The sequence below is a fragment of the Trachypithecus francoisi genome, unplaced genomic scaffold, assembly GCF_009764315.1.
Source record: "Trachypithecus francoisi isolate TF-2019V2 unplaced genomic scaffold, Tfra_2.0 Lachesis_group16, whole genome shotgun sequence".
Lineage (NCBI taxonomy): Eukaryota > Metazoa > Chordata > Mammalia > Primates > Cercopithecidae > Trachypithecus > Trachypithecus francoisi.
The window spans coordinates 31,176,713-31,197,807 of NW_022681461.1; positions in this window are offsets into that span (position 1 = coordinate 31,176,713).

Consider the following 21,095-nt stretch of genomic DNA (forward strand, 5'->3'; position numbering starts at 1 on the left):
CAATTTGCTGCTTCTGTTTGTCTCTTGGGGTTGCAGATGACTAAGCTCATTAGGATTATCTGGAAAAACATAGATAGATTCTATGTAAGAGCCTGATAATTCTTCCTATAAATAAAATGTACTTGGTCTTTATTTTATCTATTTAAGTTAATTAACAGGTCTTTTCTTGCTTCTAAATAGTTGATATATCCTGATAATTGACTGCATCACTCTGGGGATTTGAAATGGAAAGAGATTTATTACAGGAAATTAGAAACTTACACAATGATAGGAATAGCTAGGGAGTACACACCAGGAAGATCTCGGGAGAAATCAGGAAGTATAAGGATCATAGAGAAGCTGCCGACAATAATCTCAACTGCCTGCAGCACTGATGTGTGATTCTCATGATGTTAGGGGCCCAATGGAAGCTAGTTCTGGTGATTTCAGATATCTGCAGTACTTCAATGAAGATTCTTCAAAGTCTGACTGGAATCCATGGAAAGCACCATAAATGCCTGATTTTAGGAAAATTCCTCAAAGTCAAGGGAAGTTGTTGCAGATCATTTTGGCTGTCTATTGCTGCTGCGGAAATAATGACTTACCTTTCTCTTCCACTTTCAAATCTTTCACAATTGCTAGAATCAAGTAAGGAAAGTAATTCTGTGAAATGCAGAGCCAGACTTCTTCTCTGCAGTTCAAAAGAAAATATAGAGGGTATTGAGGGTGATGTATAGTTGAAAATAGTCTGATGCTGTGCACCCCTTTATCAACTTAGGAATTATACACATATCTCTACCTATATATAAATTTTCAAACAACAACAACAAAGGCTTATGGATAACATATACAACTATACCTTGTATAATAAAAGATGTGCTCACTCTGTTTCCCAAAATGAAAAACAAAACTTTCTTAAGTTATTCTATATTTTCTCTGTTTCCCAAAATGAAAAACAAAAACTTCTTAAGTTATTCTATATTTTCTCTGAGTAATTCTCATTTCTTTTCTCAATGAGTCCTCTTTTGATATTCTGTAATTTAAGCAAGAAGAAATAAATTATTGATTAGTATATAAAATATACATAATAAGCTAGGAACAAAATATGTATAGCTAGGACATTCCTCATTTCTGAAGCTGGTCATGAAACCATACTGATTATATATATTCTTACATGGTTTGTCAGGTTCTGCTTACCTCAGCTAGGATAACTAATCCTGTCCCAAGCTGTCTCTGTCTGTTCAGGCTGCTATAACAAAGTATCTTAGACTCAGTAATTTATAAAGAACAGAAATCTATTTCTCACAGTTCTAAGGGCTAGGAAGTCCAAAATCAGGGCGCCAGCAGATTCAGTATTTAGTGAAGGCTTGTTCTCTGCTTCCAAAATGGTCCCTTGCTACTGTGTCTTCATATAGTGGAAGAGCAGAGGGGTTAAAGGGGTGAACACACTTCCTCAAGCCATTTTATAAGGGCACTAATTCCCACTCACGAGGGCTCTGAGCTCAGGACTGAGTGACCTCCTAAAGGCACCACTTTTACTATTGCACTAGGGATTAAGTATCAACCTGAACTTTGAAGGGACACAGACATTCACATTACAGGATTTTGTCCCCACCCCACCCCTCACGTATGTCCTTCTCACATACAAAATACATTCATTACATCCCAACAGCCCCATGGCCTTAGCTCATTCCAGCATCAATTTTAAGGTTAAAGTCCAAAATCTCATCTGAACAACATCTAAATCAGATATGGGTGATACTTAAGGTATGATTCATCCTGCAACAAATTCCCCTCCAGTTATGAGCCTGTGAAATCAAAAAAGTTATGTGATTTCAAAATACAATAGTTGGGACCAACATAGGATAGATATTTTCATTTCAAAAGGGTGAAATAGGCAAGACGAAAGGGGTAACAGTTGCCACATAAGTCCAAAAGCCAACAAGGCAAAAACTACTAAATCTTGAGGCATGAGAATAATCTTTTTGAGTCTATGTTTCACCTTCTGAACACACTGAGGCAGGGGCTGGGCCCCCAAGGCTCTGAGCAGCCCCGCCCTATGGTTTTTCTGGGTGCAGCCCATGCAATAACTCTCATGAGTTGTGGTCACATGCCTGCAGCTCTCCTAGGCTGGAGTTACAATGTTGGTGGCTCTCCTAGTTTGATGTCTGCATGGTGGCCCTCTCCACATGGCTGCACTAGTTGTTGCCCTAATAAGGAGTTTCTATAGTGGCCCTGACCTCACAGCTCCTCTGGGCATTGCCCTAGTGGGTATTCTCTGTGGTCACCCCACACCCAAGACTCCGTAGGCATTGGCCTAGTGAAGGCTCTCTGTGGTGGCCCCAACCCCACAACTCCTGCACTCTGCACACCTGCAGAGTTAGCACTACATGCATGCCATGGAAGTTTACGGCCTCTATCTTCCAGAGGGGAGGCGATGGCAGAATGCACTGCACCTGGGCCCGCTGGACTCACACCTGGGGCAGCCAATGCACATGACTCCAGAATGTGTGAAGCAGAAAGCTGGGCAGTAATTTCTGAGGTCCTATGGGCATGGTGGGCCCCTCCCCGAAAATATTCTGTCCTCAAGGTCCTAGCACTCTGGGTTTATGATGAAAATGGCTGCCTTGAAGATCTCCAAAAATGTCTTTGGGGTCATTCTTCCATTGTCTTGATGAATAATATCTGACCTTCTTCTGTCCATAGTGTCTTTTTATCAAACATTTACTTGGCTATGCCTTTGGTTTTCTCTCCTGGGCTTGCTTTTTCCTTCTTAACATGGCAGGAATGAAAATTTTTAAATTTTTAAGTTCTGCTTCCCTTCAATTATAAATTTCATCTTTGTTTCTCTCTTTGTCTTTTTTACTGTAAGCAGTCACAAGAAGCTATGCTTCACCTTTAACACTTTGCTGAGAGATTTCTTCTGCCAAATATCCAATTATATGTTGCCATTAGTTTTAATGGCAAAAACCACAATTACTTTTGCACCAACTAATAGATTTCTTTTAAGTTCTGCTTCCACAAGTATCTAGGACATAAACACAATTCAGCCAAGTTCTTTGCCTCTTCATAACAAAGATAGCCTTTCTTCCAGTTTGTAATAGGATGTTCCTCATTTTTATGTGAGACCTCATTGAAATGGCCTTTATTGTCCGTATTTCTACCAACATTCTAATAATAATCACTTAAGTAATCTCCAAGATTGAGGCTCTGTCTACAGCTCTCTTGTTCTGAGCCCTGACCAGAATGCCCCTTTATGATCCATTCATGGCAATATGGGATTTTTCTAGCCTGCTCTTCCAAATACTTTCAGCCTCTGCCCATTACCCAGTTCTAAAGCAGCTTCCACATTTTTAGGTATTTGTTACAACAGCACTCAACTTCTTGGTACCATTTTCTGTCTCAGTGCATTTGGGCTACTATAAAGAAATAACTTAGAATGGGTAATTTATGATAGAAATGTATTTCTCACAGTTCTGGAGCCTGGGAAGTCCAAGATCAAGGTGCCAGCAGATTTAGTGTCTGATAAAAGCTTGTTCTCTGCTTCCAAGTGGCATGTTGTTGCTGTGTTGTTAAGTGGAAAGGCAAAAGAGGCAAACAAATTCCCTTAAGCCTTTTCACAAGGTCACTACAGCTATTCATGAGTGCAAAGCCTTCATGACATAATCACCTCTTAAATACTCCACCTCTTAATAGTAATGCTTTGGGGATTAAATTTCAACATGAATTTTGGAGGGACACAAACATTCAAACCATAGCACAAACCTTCAATTCTAGAGCCATCAGTGGTCCTCCCAGGATTGCATTGCTATAGTCTCCCAATAAATTTGACTCTCTAACCAGTAAGTTCTAAGAGTCTCACAAGAGAGTGTTCTGATTTCAGACTACTCCTTTATGCCCTACTGTACAACATTAGGAAACTGCCCCCATTTTTCCGACAACGCAGCAAAATTGGTATCTCCAGCCCGCACCATATGCTGCTTTTCCTGAAGCATTAGATATATGACATTATGGCTAAGTAGCATAAGAAGCCCAAGGTGCCCAGGCAGTATCCTCAACTTCCAGTTAATTGCAATTATTGCTGTGCCACCAGTGGAAACATGTCTTCCTTGGGAATTTCTATCTTTAAGTTAGAGAGTCCAAAGCTACAAAAACAGGAAGCAAATGGTTTTGAGGTAGGTTATTAGAAGATAACAGATAAAGAAAGCCACTTTTACCCCTTTAGAATTGTATATACTGGCTATAGGAAAAACTGTGCCATTATTGGTTGCTGACTCAAGAAAATGTATGGAGTCATATTACATTTTTCCGGATTCACAACTGTGCATGCACCATAGCAGGGTCATCAGTAGGTTGTTCCACTCTTCTATTAGATCAGTTACATTGGGGTTACAGGCTGGACAAAACCAGTTATTATCATAGTTGTGTATCTGTTATTTTGCTATGAAGTGAGTTTCTTTGTCAGAAGCAATGTCGAATGTAATGCCTTGATGATGCAAAGATATTCAGTAATTCTACAGATGAAGTTTCTGGTAGAATCACTGCATGGAGAGTAAGCAAATAACATATAGAGTAAGTGTTTATTCTAGTGAGTAAAAATCGCAGATTTATTTATGATAGTGCATTTTAATTCAATTACTTGACACCAAAGGATTGGCTAGTCTCCTCTGGGAATGACACTGTATTGAGTCCTCATGTTGTCTCTGCTGTTGACGTTTTGGGCACTCAACAGCGACTGTTACTCATGTTGTTAAGCCCGTTCTTTAACTTTAACTTCCATGCTTCCTGCCAAGACCACTTTGTTCATAAACCCAGGGCTAGAGAAAGAGATTTTCTGAGACCCACAGGACAGTCTATCTTGTCCACTTGATTAACAGGAGACTCCTTTTGAAGGAAAGCTCTTTGTGAGCATTCACATGGGTACCAATGTTCTCATGCCTTATGTCGATTCTGAGATTATTCCATCTATGTATTTCTTCCTTAATTTTCCATGTTGGTGCTCCTCAAATGCACTCCCTTTGACCATCTGGCCAAACCATTAGTCATTGCCCATAAATTGACATAAATTTTTACTTCTGTATGTCTATCCATCCAGGTAAAAATAACAAGTATATGCACCACTAAAAGTTCTGCTGAAAGTATTTCCTTTCCATCATTATCTTTCAGGGTCATCTCAGAATATCCCCATAAAACTGAAGTGGTCCAATTTGGAGTTGTAACAGCATTTTATGTGGAATTATCTGTGTAAAGCAGGCCTGAGTTTGTTCTTTCTTACAACCGTTGATGTGAAATTCTACACATGGATTAAGGAAGAAGTGACTATGCAATAATAGTAGGTACCATACGAGTCAGCTGCCTGCGCATGAACTTACTTGTGCCTTCAGTTCCTGTTAAAATCCAGTCTCATATATAGCACTTCCATTTGATGATGAGAGTTTGTTACACATGCCCAAATTTATGTCTTGGTGGAGCAGACCACACCAAGTTCATGAGATGTACCTCAGGTGGCATAGTCACGTGGTATTGTATGGTCAGTTGTACAGTATTCACTAGGGCCTAGCAGAAAGCCAGTACTGTGCTTTCAAAATGAGAATATTTCTTTGCAAAACAGCACATGGATTTCTTTCCAAATTCTAGAGTTACAGTTTGTAATTTTCTCATTAGGTTTACCAGAGATACCATATCAAACCCATACGACTCATAGAAAACTATATTACAATTGAATCTGATGGTCATATGGCTAAAATGGAAAATCAGCTTTCACTGGACCTGCCACAAAACTTCCTCTTGCTCTGGGCTCTAGTCACAACGGCAACTGGGTAAACATTCAGTAAATGAGTAGAATAGCAGAAGATCTTCACTAATTATTCTAATTCTAAGCGTAAGAGGTGTAAGGTACATTGATTTGTCTTTCTCTTTAAACAGGATCTCTCAACATTCCTCAGATTACTGGACTCCTAGAAACCTCACTGAGGTAGCAGGCCCCTGAATTTTCATAGGATCTTTTTTACCACCCTCTAATATTTATATAATACTTCACAAATTCACTTTGAGTATTTGTTACTTCCAGGTCTAACCAGCCTTGTTATCTGTTTAGTGGACCAGTGTGACACTCTACATGAGATGGTGATGTGATCAAAGTCACTTTAGACAAGATCAGTCCTTCTCAAACTTTAATGTGCATAGAAAAATTCAGTAGGTCTGCAATAAGAACTGAGTTTCTGCATTTCTAACAATCTGCCAGGTGATGGTAACACAGCTGATCTGCAGATCACACTTTGAGTAGAAAGAGACTGGTTTCTGTGGGAGGGCCAAAAAGTTGACATACCCCTGAGGAAAGTCAATAATGGTATAATGCTGTCTCTTCCAAGTGAAAGCAAACTGCTTCTGGTGATTCTTCCGACTGGTATAGAGAAGAAAGCAGATGCCAAATCAATATCTGCGTATCCGTTTGCAAGGTGTATACTGGATGTACTCCAGTAAATAGGCCACAGTTGGAATTGTAAATGCAATTGGAGTCACTGCCTGATTAAGTTTGTGATAATATACTTTTATTCTCCAAGAACTTTCCATGTTTTGCACAAGCTATATAAGGAGACAAAAGAGAATGTAATAGAAATCATCACCCTGCAAATCTTTGGTAGTGGAACTAATCTCTGCATCTCCTTCAAGAAAGCATTAACATTTTTTATGTATTGTTTTGCTAGAAAATGCATTCCAGGTGGATTCACTTGGCCTTTCCTACCATAATAGCCCTCATTGCATGGCTGAAGTGGTAACCAGAGTATTCAATGTGTATAGTGTGCTGGTTGCCGAGTATACCTGCCTCTTCCTTCTATGCATTTAGTAAATGGGAAAATAGCTACAGAGTGGAGTTGTAGATTCACTGTTCTTACTCAAAATTGACTCAGGCTTAAACTTTATTTATCAACTGACTTTCCTAAGTCCCTGATATATCAGATCCACAAATATGAGTGTTTGCATTAGTTTATAAGCAGTACATTGTAATCTCTGAAAAGTCTAGGTATTTCTATTTATCCAGTATGGAGCCACCATCCTGATAAATAGCCACTTTAGGGAAATGCTTAGAGGGAGATATATAGGTCATACTTGCGGCAGTCTTGTACAGTCTTTCTTCAAGGATCCCAGACTTACCCTTTATTCAAAAAGCTCTGTCTGTACTGCCTCTAGTTTGGGACTTGAATGGAGTTGTGATTTTCTTCTTTGGCGTCTGAAGTCAGATCTTTATTAGGACTAGAGATTTATACATACATTATGTATATCTTTCTAAGACTGTTTGTCTTCTTTAGTCATAGGGCCATTGTGACCACAGTGAAAGATTTCTACAAGCTACATAGGACCATTCTGAATTTGGTTGTAGATCTGATATCTGTTGCACAAATATTGACCATCTCATAGGCACTTAAGCCCTACTACTTAGCCATCTCCCACTGCTGGTTGCCATGATCCCCCAGTGAAATCAAGGAGCCTTTTTCAGGGGCTGCATCTCTCACCACAATTCCTGGTTTACAGAGGAAAACCATACAGATCTTTCAAGGATCCTGTTGCTACCCTTCTCACTGCATTTCTTAATACCATAAGTGAAAAGTACATCCTCTAACCCTCCAGAGTGCGTAGTGATGGTGGGCTGTGTGTGAGACTTGATATGATAAATCAGCTTTATCATTCTGATCTTCATAGACTTTGGACCTCTTCTCTACATCCTACTAGAAGTTCTAACAATTCAAACCTCACAGGAAGAAGGCTAATATTCAGTCTTATTTCACTTAAATAATTAAGCAAAGAATTGAATACTAGCTTACTGAGATAACACATTGAATGCAAAATATCTACTGAGTGCACCCATATTGACACATTATTTCTTTTTCCCTTCTTTTGTACTCTTAAAATCCGTTTATCTGTACATTCCCTAAGTTCTGCCAATATAAAAAGGCAACATTCTTTTTTCAGTGGATATGCTACCTCTTCCAGAGTCAGGCTTTATAACCATCTGTCTGGAATCTGTAAGGATTTGTTTCAGGTTATGAGTCTGGAAGCAAACAAAGTGGTGGGCATGAGTGTTAAGGATTATTGGTATCCCTTTGCAAGGCAACTGTGTCAAATGAAGTGCTTAAAAATGTCTTTCAGCAAGGGAAGGCTAACATTCTTAGTGACCTCTGGGTGGTAAGGCCAGTGATCACAAATGCATTCCTGGAAACACAGGGAGTCAAGTCAATCAGCCCCATTTATCCTGGGGCCTCAGACAGACATGCCTTACTTACGAAAATGACATTAAGAGCTTCCTTGTGGTGTAGTTAAAATTTGCATACTTTAAAGAAAATGAATATTTAAATGCTATATATTCATTTAGTACTAGATGTTGGTAATGTTTGCCATTGTGTCCACTATTAAAATTTTAATTATATAATAATTATCTAACCTAAAGTATGGTAAAGCGAAGAGAAGAGAATGTAGTAATCACTTATATAGATTTATTTTGCTTTTAAATTTATTTCATTTGCAGTTTCTTTTGAACATTTCTCTAATTTGTATTTAAATATTATATATTATGCTTTCCAATAAATTTCCCCCAGAATTATATGTCTTCTTTCTCTCCCCACTAACAGGATAGGCCCTGATTCAATGGACTTCATCTCAAAGCTAGTGGGAAAACCTGGTTTTTCATAGATTTACATAGAAGAGCTCAAACTTGATATGCCTTGATGACTAGTGAAAAAATTTTTATTTGATTTTTAAATATTCCAATAAAATATTTAAAATATTAAGAAATAGTAAATAATATCATATTTAAATGTATATGAACACATGTGGTCATACTATTGACCAGGATTTCTTCTGGGGAGCACAAACAGTCATCATTTAAGCCACCATTTACATTATTTTAAGATTAACTTCCAAACAACAACATTAAAATGCATAATTCTCACCTGCATAACGTTGCTCTGGAAATCACTGTCTCCATTTAAGAAGTGCTTCTATTTAGCAAAAATTTTAAAAAGTGCCAATGTTTCATTCTCTAAACAGGCACCATCAAATGTATATGTATGTCCCAAATAAGGTGGCAACTTCACTGAAGCCAGTTTTTTAGCTTGTATAGAGTTTATAATGGAATGCTAATTCTCTTGACATTAATGCCTGTTTATTTATATGCAACCAAAAATGATTGAAAATAAAGTGTCGAGTAATAAATTATGTGAAATAGACATATTGAAAAAGTGAAATGATATAAAACTGCATACAAAAAATAATCACAGCATCTTGTCTAAATGGATGCCTGATTGCTTTTATATTCTCCCTGAAGGTTTTCCTTCAGCCTCAAAGGATAAATTACACAAAAAGGCCAAGTTTTCATTAATCTGCAGGCTGACATTTTTATAATAAAAAGAGAAAAATAAGTAGTACTAAGGGTTGGTCAGAGTGTCAAAAAGCAGGAGACTAGAAAAGGAAGGTTGAAGTTCCATCTTCTTTAATTTGTACAGGCAGAAACCAGGAAATTTAAAACTAAAAACTGTGTTCTGCTAGTGAACATTGCTTGTGAATAATAATAGTCAGCCCTTCAGAACAAATTTAGTCTTTCTTAAAATCATCTACATTGAGTTGATGAATTCGCTGCATGATTTATTAATAACCCCTATGTATAAACTTTGGCCAGGGATTCAGAAATTTGGAGAAGGGCATTCACTTTGTGCAGGTCTGGCTCTTTGTAGACACCAATTATGTTTTAATGGCTGGAAGAATCAATGCCAAAATCATCGAGAGCACAAAATGCACATCTAATGGTTCATCAGGTAACAGGAGCCCTGCTTATGACCATGAGTTCTAGCTATCAAAGAAAATGCAAGCAATCAGGAGAGATCTAGCCACCTCAACTGTGATCTACCCGTGTCTGTATCTCTATTGCCTGACAGCTGTCCTGTGAGTAAGGGTAAACTGTACACATGCCTAACTAATGTCACCCCATCCCATCTCCTTTCACTGGCTCAAGGACATGACTCCAGCAATTGCCCTTTCTCTCCTGCATCTTAATTCCACCCTTTCTGTGAAATCATCTGAATAAATTCAAAACATCCTGTCATATGAGCATCTTTCAAAAATCCCCTTTTGACCCCACATTCCACCCAAAGTTCTGCCCATTTTTCTATTCTTCTATATAACAAAACTTCTCAGAAGAGTTACCTGTGTTCAGTGTCTTTTACTTACTCATCTCCCATTGTCTCTTGAGCCTTTGCCATTGGGACTTTGTGTCCATCTCTCCCAAATAGCTCTTGTCAAGACAATTCAAGACCTCTTTGCCGCCAAGTCCAAAGGAAAGTTTTTAGGCCTGTTTGCATCAATCTCCTGAGCATTGTACACCCGGTGGCTCCCTCCTACAAGGTGCCCACTTTTTCCTTGATTTCTAAGGCCCTTTTCTCACAGATTCCCCTCTGCTGGGCTGGCCCCTCCTCTTCAGACTCCTTTGCTGGTTTCTCCTCACCTCCTCAGCCTGCAAGTTTGAGATAAACTCACTCCTGAGACCTCTTCTCTGTCTAGAATCACTCCCCTGTCATGACTGCTGAATACTCCTACAGGTAACGTTCTACCCTAGGCCCCATCCCTGAGTTCCAGACTGGGAGACACACTGCCTGCTTGACATCTCCACTAGGATATCCAATCGGTATCTCAAATGCAACAAAACTGAACATCTGATGTCTCTCCCCAAACCTGCCTTGTCACTGTCTTCCCCCATCTCAGTGTGTGGCAACTCCACCCAGTTTCTTAGGCCAAAAACTTTAGAATCATCCCTGACTCTGTTCTTTCTCGCATACCTCCATCATCCAGTCCTGTTAACCATATCTTCAAAATAGTTTCAGGCTCCAATCACTTCTCACATACTCATCACTACCATCCTGAACTATTGCCAAGCCTTAGTGGTTTTCCCTGCTTCCACCCTTTCATCTTGCAGTGTAATCCTTAGAAAGACTAAGTCAGATGATAAACTCATTTGTGTGGAATTATCCAATGGCTGGTATCTCAGAAGCAGACCTGCGGTGGGATTCTTGGTCAAATGATGGAGGAGAGACCACCAAGGAAGCAGAGAGAGCAGGGCAGGGAAGGGCCAGAAGCTAAGCAGCAGGATTGAGTTCAGGCACAGTATTTCCTGCTTCCCACTCAGCCTGATCCTTCAAGGGAGAGCCAGGGTATAAATTTACCTGTGAATTTGTTCCCTACAAAGCGTGAGACCCAGACGTTCATACTCCCCCACCAGTTTATTATTTGTTTTAGACCACTATTTTGCTGTTCCCCAAAGAAGCCAAGCCAGCTCCTCTATTTCACCTTCCCTCTGCTTGAATGTTCATCCATCCATCACTGTGGTCTTCTCACTCCCTCCTTCTGGGCTCTGTTCTAACATAATCCATCAGAGGCTTCACCTGGCCACCCTAGTCAAAGAAGCAGGCCCACCCCTGACTCTGGCTCTCTTTATGCCCTTTAACTTATTTTGTATTTTTTTAATCACTCTTGGCATAAGTATATATCAAGTTGGCCTTCCCCACTAGAATGTAAACTCTGTGAGGGCAGAAACTCTGCTTCACTCACTGTAATACTGCAGAGCCTAGCACCTAGCATGCCCTCCATAAATATTTGTTGAAAAGACAAATGAAAACATCATACAGCATCAGGGAAAGATTCATCTTTTGGAAAACCTAGGCCCTTTCCTTTAGGATAGAAAGGAAGATTTAACTGCTTTGTTTAGATCAGATTCTCTGCCTAAAATATAGGAAGCAACTTTCCACCAAAGTCTTTAAAAAGAAACACTCAGTGCCCACACAGCTGTGAATTTTTAGCTCACTCTGCAGGTTGGTGGATACTGCCCCTTACCCTTTTGTGGTTGAGGGTGAGAGCCTCTTTCAGTTATTGTACAAATATTAATAGTTCTTGTGACAAGAGATCCTGCCACCATAGGAAACAGAGAAAGGGGAATCAGAACTCCTATGAACAAAGTGTGTTGGGCACCAAGAATGAGCTGCCTCCAGGTCTGACATATCCCTGTCTTTCTCTCTCTCTTGAAAACCCCAAGATTCTGAAACCAATTATTAGGGACTGAAACAAGAGTGAAGTTTCTCGGGAAACTAAAGACTTCTTCCCACTCCTGTTAGCTATGACTCTCCTCAGAGTCTTTTCATGTAGACATTTCCAAATGCTTTAAAAAAGCTAGTAAAAAAAAGAATTTTATTTTACAAATAACTAAGAAAATAATTAACATCAATCAGTTATCTTTGATAGTCAAAGGGAGGGGAAGAAAAGTACAGGTCCACAAAGCAAGGCTCGTCCTTCCACAGGGATGTGGAGACCTCCAGCTGCAGGCTTGTCTGTGCAACAAATCCAAACAGAGATGATAAGAAGTGCATTCACATAGCCCTGGGCGGGGGGAGTATCTTCATTATGCTTTCATATTTCACATAGTTAAATATTAAATAAGTTTTCCCACATACAGTGTCCTCTATAAATTAGCTCCTCTCTTCCTAAAACTCTCGGATTCTCTAAAATGGCATGCTTAAATAAAAGAAGTGGCATAGTAGAGAAAATTGGGATGATTAATTACCATCCCAGAGCTAAAGCATGACATTGCCATTCTTCTGATATCTGCCATTCTTCTGATATCATTAAAAAGAGAGAGATGACAGCTGTCTTTACTCTGCACATGATGTCCCTCTGGACAGACCTCGATACTTGTCTGATATACCTCTGTACTTTGGGCTTGAGCTTCTTCCGGTAGGATGACTATAGGAAAAAGTCCTGGTCCTTTTATAAACTGAAAGGGGTGCTAAGAAAATGCACATCTTGTGAGGAAAAGAGAGGGCAGAGGAGCAAGCCTATTCCTGGGAGAAAGGATGTATTAGTTTCTGGACACACCATAACAAAATATCACAAACTGGGTGACTTACACAATAGAAATGTATTATCTGATAGTTCTAAAGGCTGGATGTCCAAGATCAAGTTGTCAGTGGGGTTGGTCCCTCATGAGAATGTAAGAAAGAATCCGTTCTATGCCTCTCTCCTGGATTTTGGTGATTTGCTGAAAATCTTTGGCATTTATGGGCTTGTAGCAGCAAAACTCCACTCTTCCCATGGCATTCTCCTTGTGTCTCTGTCTCTTGTCTAAAATTCCCTTTTTACTAGGAATATTCATATTGGATCATGGCCCAACATAATGACCTCATCTTAACTAATCACCTACATATTGGATCATGGCCCAACCTAATGGCTTCATAGGATCATATTGGATCATACTGGATCATGGCCCAACCTAATGACCTCATCTTAACTGATCACCTACAAAGACCCTATTTGCAAATAAAGTCACAGTCACAGGTACTGAAGGTTACAGTTTCAATATCTTTTGAAGAGATACACTTCAACTCATAACAATGTCAGACTCTTTGTAAAGGAGTGCAAATTAGACCTGAGAACCTCCCTCACCCTGCTCCCCTGTTCCCCCAATCCTCTGATCACATTTTCATCCAGGTGTCTATAAAATAATGGGGTAGGAAGTGTATTTCATTTAAAGGCTTCTTTAGGGGGCTCTGCAATTAGATTGAGGTCCTAGCTCACTCTGGATGAAATGCAAATGATTGACAAGCATAAGATACTCAACCTCACAGGTAATCTGGGAAAAAAATTAAAGTGGCAAGATACACAAAAGGACTTTAAATAGGGGAGTGAAATGGCATAACTGTTTTCTAAAGAAAAGCACCATTCTGTCAAAATTTCAATACTGAATACAGGCAGGTATCAAGATTTAAACAATTCAGATTTAAGATACTTGAAATTCCAGAACACTGAGACCCCAACAATCCTAATTGGAATTACATGCCCTAATTGAGACTAACCCAAAAAAATCTCAACTCCAACGATTTCCAGGACAGCTTGGTTGGAGTCAGAGTAAGTGGATTTTTAGAATTAAGCCCTTTGAAAAGAGATTAGGTTTAAATTAAAACTACCTTAAAGAATTATTTCTGAAATGACTGGACTCACCCATCTTACACCAATGAGGAGGTGTAGTCTGTAAACACCCAGCAGGCTAGCCACCTAGACTGTCCAGGAGAGGTTTTCAGCTGGAGGTGGGCAGTGTAGTATAGTGTCTAGTACTTGGCCTATGAAAGCAAACAGATCTCAGTCCTTATCTGAGTGCTACCATTTACTAGCACTGAGTGTTGGCCAGGTTATCTCACCTTCCTGATCCTGCATCCTCATCTGTAAAACAAGACTGACAGATGCACAGCTTCTAGAGTCCTGGTGAGGATAAAATGAGATGAACGTTGAGCTGTGAAGCACTAGGACCTTGCCCAGCACGTTGTGAGGGCTCGATAAACAGGGAGCATCGGTAGAAAGAGCCCAGGAGAGAAGCTCCTTCAGCTTCTTCAGCTCCATGTGAGGAAAACTGTGTGATGTATTAACTTCTAAATTGGCACATCCTTTACACTACCTTTTGTGCCACTAATGAAAGGACATGCCTTTTTTTTTTTAATGCGAAAAAATTCCCACAAAGGAAATAACTGAAAATTACGTACTCACACCACCATCACTATCCCCGCCCTCCAAAAAAAGATAACAGCTTTTCATTTATAACCACTGGGCATCTTAATCCAAAAAGAATCCTTATGTTATAGATGGATGTCATTTGAACAAAGCTTATTACAAATCAATACCACAGTGCGTCTTTCCTAGTTGTCCCAAATTTCAAAGGGCTCGATTACCCTGCTGTGTATTTCTTCTTCCAGTTCAAAGCTTACAAGAAGCTGACAAGAGAAACTGGCCCATATAGTTCAACTGACTTTAGTGAGAAACAGCATGCTCTCTGGGTAAATATAAAAATGAGACTCAGACCTCCCAAGGCCCAGGATTTCCATGCTAGTTGACCTGTCAGAAAATACATACCAAAATAAATATCATATCTGGATTTAAAAAATACATATACAACACTTCACAACATCCATAGGGAATAAAGGTATCCAAAATTAAAGTGGTGCAAAGGCCAAAACATTTTAAATAAATTGTTAGGAAGCAGACATCAAAGTTTCACATTACTTTAAATCCAGTATGCCGTCTCTTTTTTATGTCTTGTATCTGTTCTGATTCTTTAGTTTAGCTTCAAATGTAACTACTTTCTGACTCCTACCAGCTCATTTATTTTCAACAGAAGGTTATCAAAAGTCGAAACTCTCTATAGAGCTAATTTGGTTTACATTATAATACAACACATTCCTCTACCTTGAAAAATGGGTTGGCTTACCATCTCAGTATTAGGAATATGCATTTTGAGGTAGTATTGGATTGGCTGAATTATTGGAAGGGCTTTGTTTTCCAAAGGTTCATCAAGTAGGAGTTGCCTTTTGAATGAGCAATCAATCAATACTATTACATTGGTGCAAAAGTAATTGCAGATTTTGCCATTGAAAGTAGTAATAATATGTTCTGGGCACCCTGGGTGATGCAAAGATGATAAGACACAATCCATTCCCTTGGGGAACCAACAACATAAATGGATGGTAATATAGTTTGGATGTTTGTCCCTGCCTAAATCTGATGTTGAATTGTAATCCCCAGTGCTGGAGCTGGGGCCTAGTGGGAGGTGGTGGGATCATGGTGGGAATCCCTCATGGTTTGGTGCTGTCTTCAAGATAGTGAGTTATCTTGAGATCTGTTTGTTTAAAAGTGTGTGGCACCTCCCTCCTCCTCTCTCTTGCTTGCTACTGCCTTTACCATATGATGTGCCTGTTTCCCCTTTGCCTTCTGCCATGGTTGAAAGCTCCCTGAAGCTTCATCAGAAACTGAGCAGATGCCAGCATCATGCTTCCTATGAAGCCTGTAGAACTATGAGACAATTAGGCCTCTTTTCTTTAGAAATTACCCAGTCTCGGGTATTTCTTTATAGCAATGCAAGAACAGACTAATATAGATGTTCAGAGAATACAAAGCCAAAAGTCATTGTATGGTAAGTATTATATACTGCTGTATCAACACACATTCTACAGGAGAGGAAGGTCCTCTGATTGGGTGATGAGGAAAGCTTCAGAGTTGAAGGAGGATTAAAGGATGTTCAAAGTGTAGGGTTGAGGAAGAGTGAATGTCCTGAGCAAAGCTGTGGAGATGGATATGACTACGCATTATTGAAAGGAGGAAACAGCCTACTTTAGGTTGTTTAGCAGACACCACTGAAGTTCTGCCTCCTATGCCCTTCCCACCTGAGTTCAGCCACACTGGTGAGAGACAATTTCTTGCACACAGTCAGCTTCCCACATCAAGCTCCTTTTCTCTGTTTCTCTACCTGAGCAAAGGGAGGGCGCTCAGCAGCAGCAGGCATCATGTTCTTCATTAAAATGTAAAAATGTGTGCTTGCAGGGGAAAGGATTAACACCCCCAGAAGGAGCCTCAACCCACAACCCACGGGAGATGGGAGCTGTGCATTAAATGCCCCAGCCATGAAGCATGCTCCTTGCTTTCCCAGGTGATTCCAGTGGGATGGATGGAGCCCCAGGTGCTCACATTAGTAAACCACTCATTCATTTAGCTTTCATTGACTTCTCTCCCTTCTTTCCTTTTCTCATTTGTGATTCATAAACTACCTAATCCAAGTCCTTGTCTCAGGGTCTATTTTGAAGGATACTAAAAGAAAGGTTGGAAGAAGAATGGCATTCCATGATCTGTCCCTGCAGACATCTCCAGGAAAATCTCCTGCTTCTTTGCAGTATCAAGTCAGTCATTAGTCATAATCAACTTGTGCTATTGCCATAACCAACTACTGCTTGTACATTAGCTCCCCAATTGTGCATGCTGGTTTGTACCCTGGGTCTTGTGCTTGGCTTGTGCTCTGCCCACTGGGAGAAATAATCCCTGTGCATGCTCCACCCCCAGTCTCCTGCACAAGTACTATTATCTGTCAAGATTCAGTCCAGACATGACCTCCACTGTAAAAATCCTCCTCTGCTCCACTTTACCAGCCAGCCCCTTGCAGGGTTGGATGTGCCAGGCCTCTGTCATAGCATGGATCACATAATTTGGAAACAGCTAGCCTAGCTGTCTGTCTCTGTGACTTAACTGTGAACTCCTTAATGGCAAGCAGGGACTTCTTCCTGCTTTTCTGTGCATTCCCAGCAATGAGCCATGGACCTGATAAATAAACAAATATGCAGTATTTGTTTGTTTAGAATAACAGTGTCCTGGGGAGGTACCCACCTAGTGGATTCCTTGTTTTATAGTTTCCTAGTGGGAATTCGAGCAACTAGATTTTATTATCAGAGGACTCCATTTGCCCTTATTTTCAGCCTAAACTTTTCAAGATTGGGAAGTACAGAATCTGGTTAACATTTTGAAAATAAGCAAAATGTATTAATCTACTGAGGCTCAGCTTAATATTTGGCCTTGCACTCCACTATAGCAGAAATGCAAGAAAAGCCTCCTTGTGTATTTTCACCCCCATTGTGACAGCGGATCATCTGGAGACTATATTTTCCTTCTTACAACATATTTTGTCATGATAGCCTCGTTCTCAAAATTTCCAGCTGCTTTCGTCCGTATTTTAATGCCATTCATTTTTTCTCATCTCATCAGTTTAATTCTTGTAGATTTTTCCTCGTGTTGCCTGATCTCCGGAGTCAGAGCTTTTATTTGATTTCAGTTCCTGAATTTTCTACTTGCTGCCTAAGTAAACTAAAAACTCCGACAAAGGATGAGGCCTTGGTTGACAAATTCCAAAACCTGTCTGATAGCCTTCAGTTGGCTTAAGTTAGATCTGTTCCCTTGTTTTTGCTAACTTGTCCTGGTTTCCCATCTTTATTTTGGAATTTTACCTTCCCTCCCCCTTTTTCTCTTTTCTTCCTCCCTTTATATGTAGGAGTTCCAGCATTCTGTTTTTGGCCTCTGCTTGTTTCTGTACTGTCTCTGCAGCAGCCACTTCCATTCAGTGCTCTCACTACCCGTGCTCAACAGATGAGTCCCTTCTTTATCTTTGGCCCTAGGCTTTCTGACAAAATTTGAGTTCTGTCACACTAGTTTCCTGTTCGGTGTTTCCATTTTGTGTCCAATTGATGGCACAAACTCATATTAAGATCTAGATTCATCGGCTTTTTATTTTTTTCAATTTTCCACTTGCTCTAGACTTTCTGATCACCTACCATCTTATCCATCTGTGTTCACCTCCCCCTGCTTCCCCCATAATCAATCAGACACAAACTCATAAATATTCCACCTCTGAAAGATCTACTGCACTCTAGAAGCTGCTCTATCCTCACTGCCATTGCCATTTTTAAAGGCCCTTCTTAGCCTTACTTGGTACCATTGTACTAGCTTCCTACCTGGTCTTTCCATTTGGATCTCTCCTCTTCAGTCCACTCTGTTCATACCACTAGAAGAATTAGTTAATGCCACTCAGCATTATGTGTCAGGGAGAACCCTTGAATCCAGGCCCAGAAACCTTAACACTAAGCAACTGGGTAATAATCATCTCCTTCTAGCTCTACAGCTTTGTTTTTGTTTCTGTTTTTGTTTTGAGGTGGAGTCTCACTCTGTTCTCAGGCTGGAGTGCAAGGGCATGATCTCAGCTCACTGCAGCCTCCACCTTCCGGGCTCAAGTGACTCTCTTGCCTCAGCCTCTCGAGTAGCTGGGATTCCAGGCACGTGCCACCACAGCCAGCTAATTTGTTATATTTTTCACTATGTTAGACACGGGGTTTCACTATGTTAACCAAACTCCTGACCTCAAGTGAGCTACCCACCTTGGCCTCCCAAAGTGCTGGGATTACAAGCATGAGCCACCATGCCTGGCCAAGCTCTATAGCTTTTTAACACCTTTATTAGAATATAATTTACATACTTCATAAAGTTCACCTCTTTTAAGTATACAATTCAATATTTTTACTATATTCACAGAATTGCACAACCATCATAATAATCTAATTTTAGGACGTTTTCATCTTCCCGAAAAGTGATCTAATAGGAGTCCCTCTTCATTTCTCCCAACCTCACCCTCTAACCCTAGGCAACCACTAATCTGCTTTCTGCCTCTATAGATTTGCCTCGTTTTGACATTTCTTATAAATGGGATAATGCAATATGTAACCTTTTATTTCTGGCTTCTTTCACTTAGCTTAATGTTTTCAAGGTTTATCCATGTAGTAGCATGTATCAGTACTTCATTTTAATAACTGAATAATATTCCATTTATGGATATCCACATTTTTTAATCCATTCATCAGTTAATGGGCATTTGTCTTGTTCCCACCCTTTGACTATTGTAAATAATGCTGCTTTGACAGCTGTAGAGTTTTAGACATTATCCTTACCATCATATCAAGAGAGAAATATAGCAATATTCCAATTTTCTTTATTCTTTACAGACAAGCTGTAAAGTAATCTTTACATGAAGATTCTCAAAGCAAGTCTACTAACAAAAGTCTAAGGAAGTGTCCTACCAGCAATTAAAAAAAGAAAAACTTGAAGAAGTTTCTGTTGCTGCTTTCAACTGTGTAACCATGTCTATTAAAAGCCACTTGTAAATAGCTAACTTCAGCTCTGGCATGCCATAGATTAGGCATATTTGTTTTCCAGGGAAGATTATAAATAGAGGGGGGAGGGGGGAGTGAAACAGAATGTATTTTGCAAATGAGCCCAGATGGAAAACTAACAGATGGCCATGCACTGTATTTTGTGTGTTCAGACCTACATTTAAATTAAAAATTTTCATAATTATGATTAACGTCTGTAGCAACACTAGTTTTCCTGTGGTAGCATCATATATCATGTATTGGAGGTATTGAATAGAACATTTTCATGAAAAGGTTTCAGACTTTATACAAATTTTGGTACTTGCCTGCCCTACACTTAAGAAGGAAACAAAACAAAACCTCATTCAGCCACGATGGAGAATGCTGAGAAAACTTCAGTACAAGTGGACTTTCTATAATAAGCCCGTCTGCCGCCATCTGGCTTTTCCTCCCATGTTAAAACTCAAAGCCAGTCATTCCATGCAGAGGGGGAAATAATGGGCCCTTATTTGCATGGCTATTTTTTAAGATTCTGTTGTGAAGAGTTTTCTCTTGGATCACAAACATTTCTTGATTTCTATCAATACAATCAATATATTTCTTTCTAAGGGTGTTATGTCTTATCTTGTATGTCATCCAGGCTTCTTTGCTTCTCCTTTTCTTTTTCCCTTGATGATTCTGTGTTTATTATTTTCCCAGTCTTCTTAGGGGTGAGCATTGCTGGAGAAGTCCATGAAATGTTTGTCTATCTAGAATCACGATTTTGGAATCTTCACCATGAGAACATAAAACCCAACTCACTCTTTCTGGGGCCGTCGGTCAATTGTGTGGACTTCAAGCAGGGGAGTTGATCTCTTTGTGCCAAGTCAGATTCTAGATGTGTAAAATGGGGGAATCTTCAGAAGGTGTCTGATCTGTGCTACTTATTTTTGCTCTGCCATGGTGCCCTGCTCTGGGACGTTTCCAGATTGCCTCTCATTTTGGTGGTTCCTTACTCTTGCCTCCTGCTCTTCTGATGTATTCATCAACTCAATTTGGATTTTTACTTCCAGCACAACTGTGCCCATTTTTGACTTGCTACTCTGGCTCAATGTAGACCTTTTGTCTTGAGCAGGAGTTTTTCTCACCCAGCATAACTTACTTTTCTGGTTATAAGAACTATCAGACACAATTCTGCTATTTGACTCCAACACAAGACATTCCTTCTGGCACTCATCAGGTTATTCCTCCCAGGCCCTCTTGTAGCCAGGCTCCCCCTCCAGTGGAAAGATCTTGGTATGGAGCTCCATCCTGGTGATACCACTGACCATGGCAAGCAGGCCAGCACTTAGGAGGGGATTCTACATTATTGACATCCTACAGCTGCTGCATTTTGGTCAAGGCAACCAACAATATTGATAAACTTCATGAGTTTATGTAGTAATAAGGCCCAAGTTTTACTGTTGGGGGAACAGTGTATTCATATCAGTAGCATCCCTTGATTGAGTCTGGAAAGTGGAGTTGAAGAAACGTTCTTTTAGACATTTTCAGCTGTCAAAAGGTTGAAGGGTGGGGATGAGTGGGAGAGAAAACCTA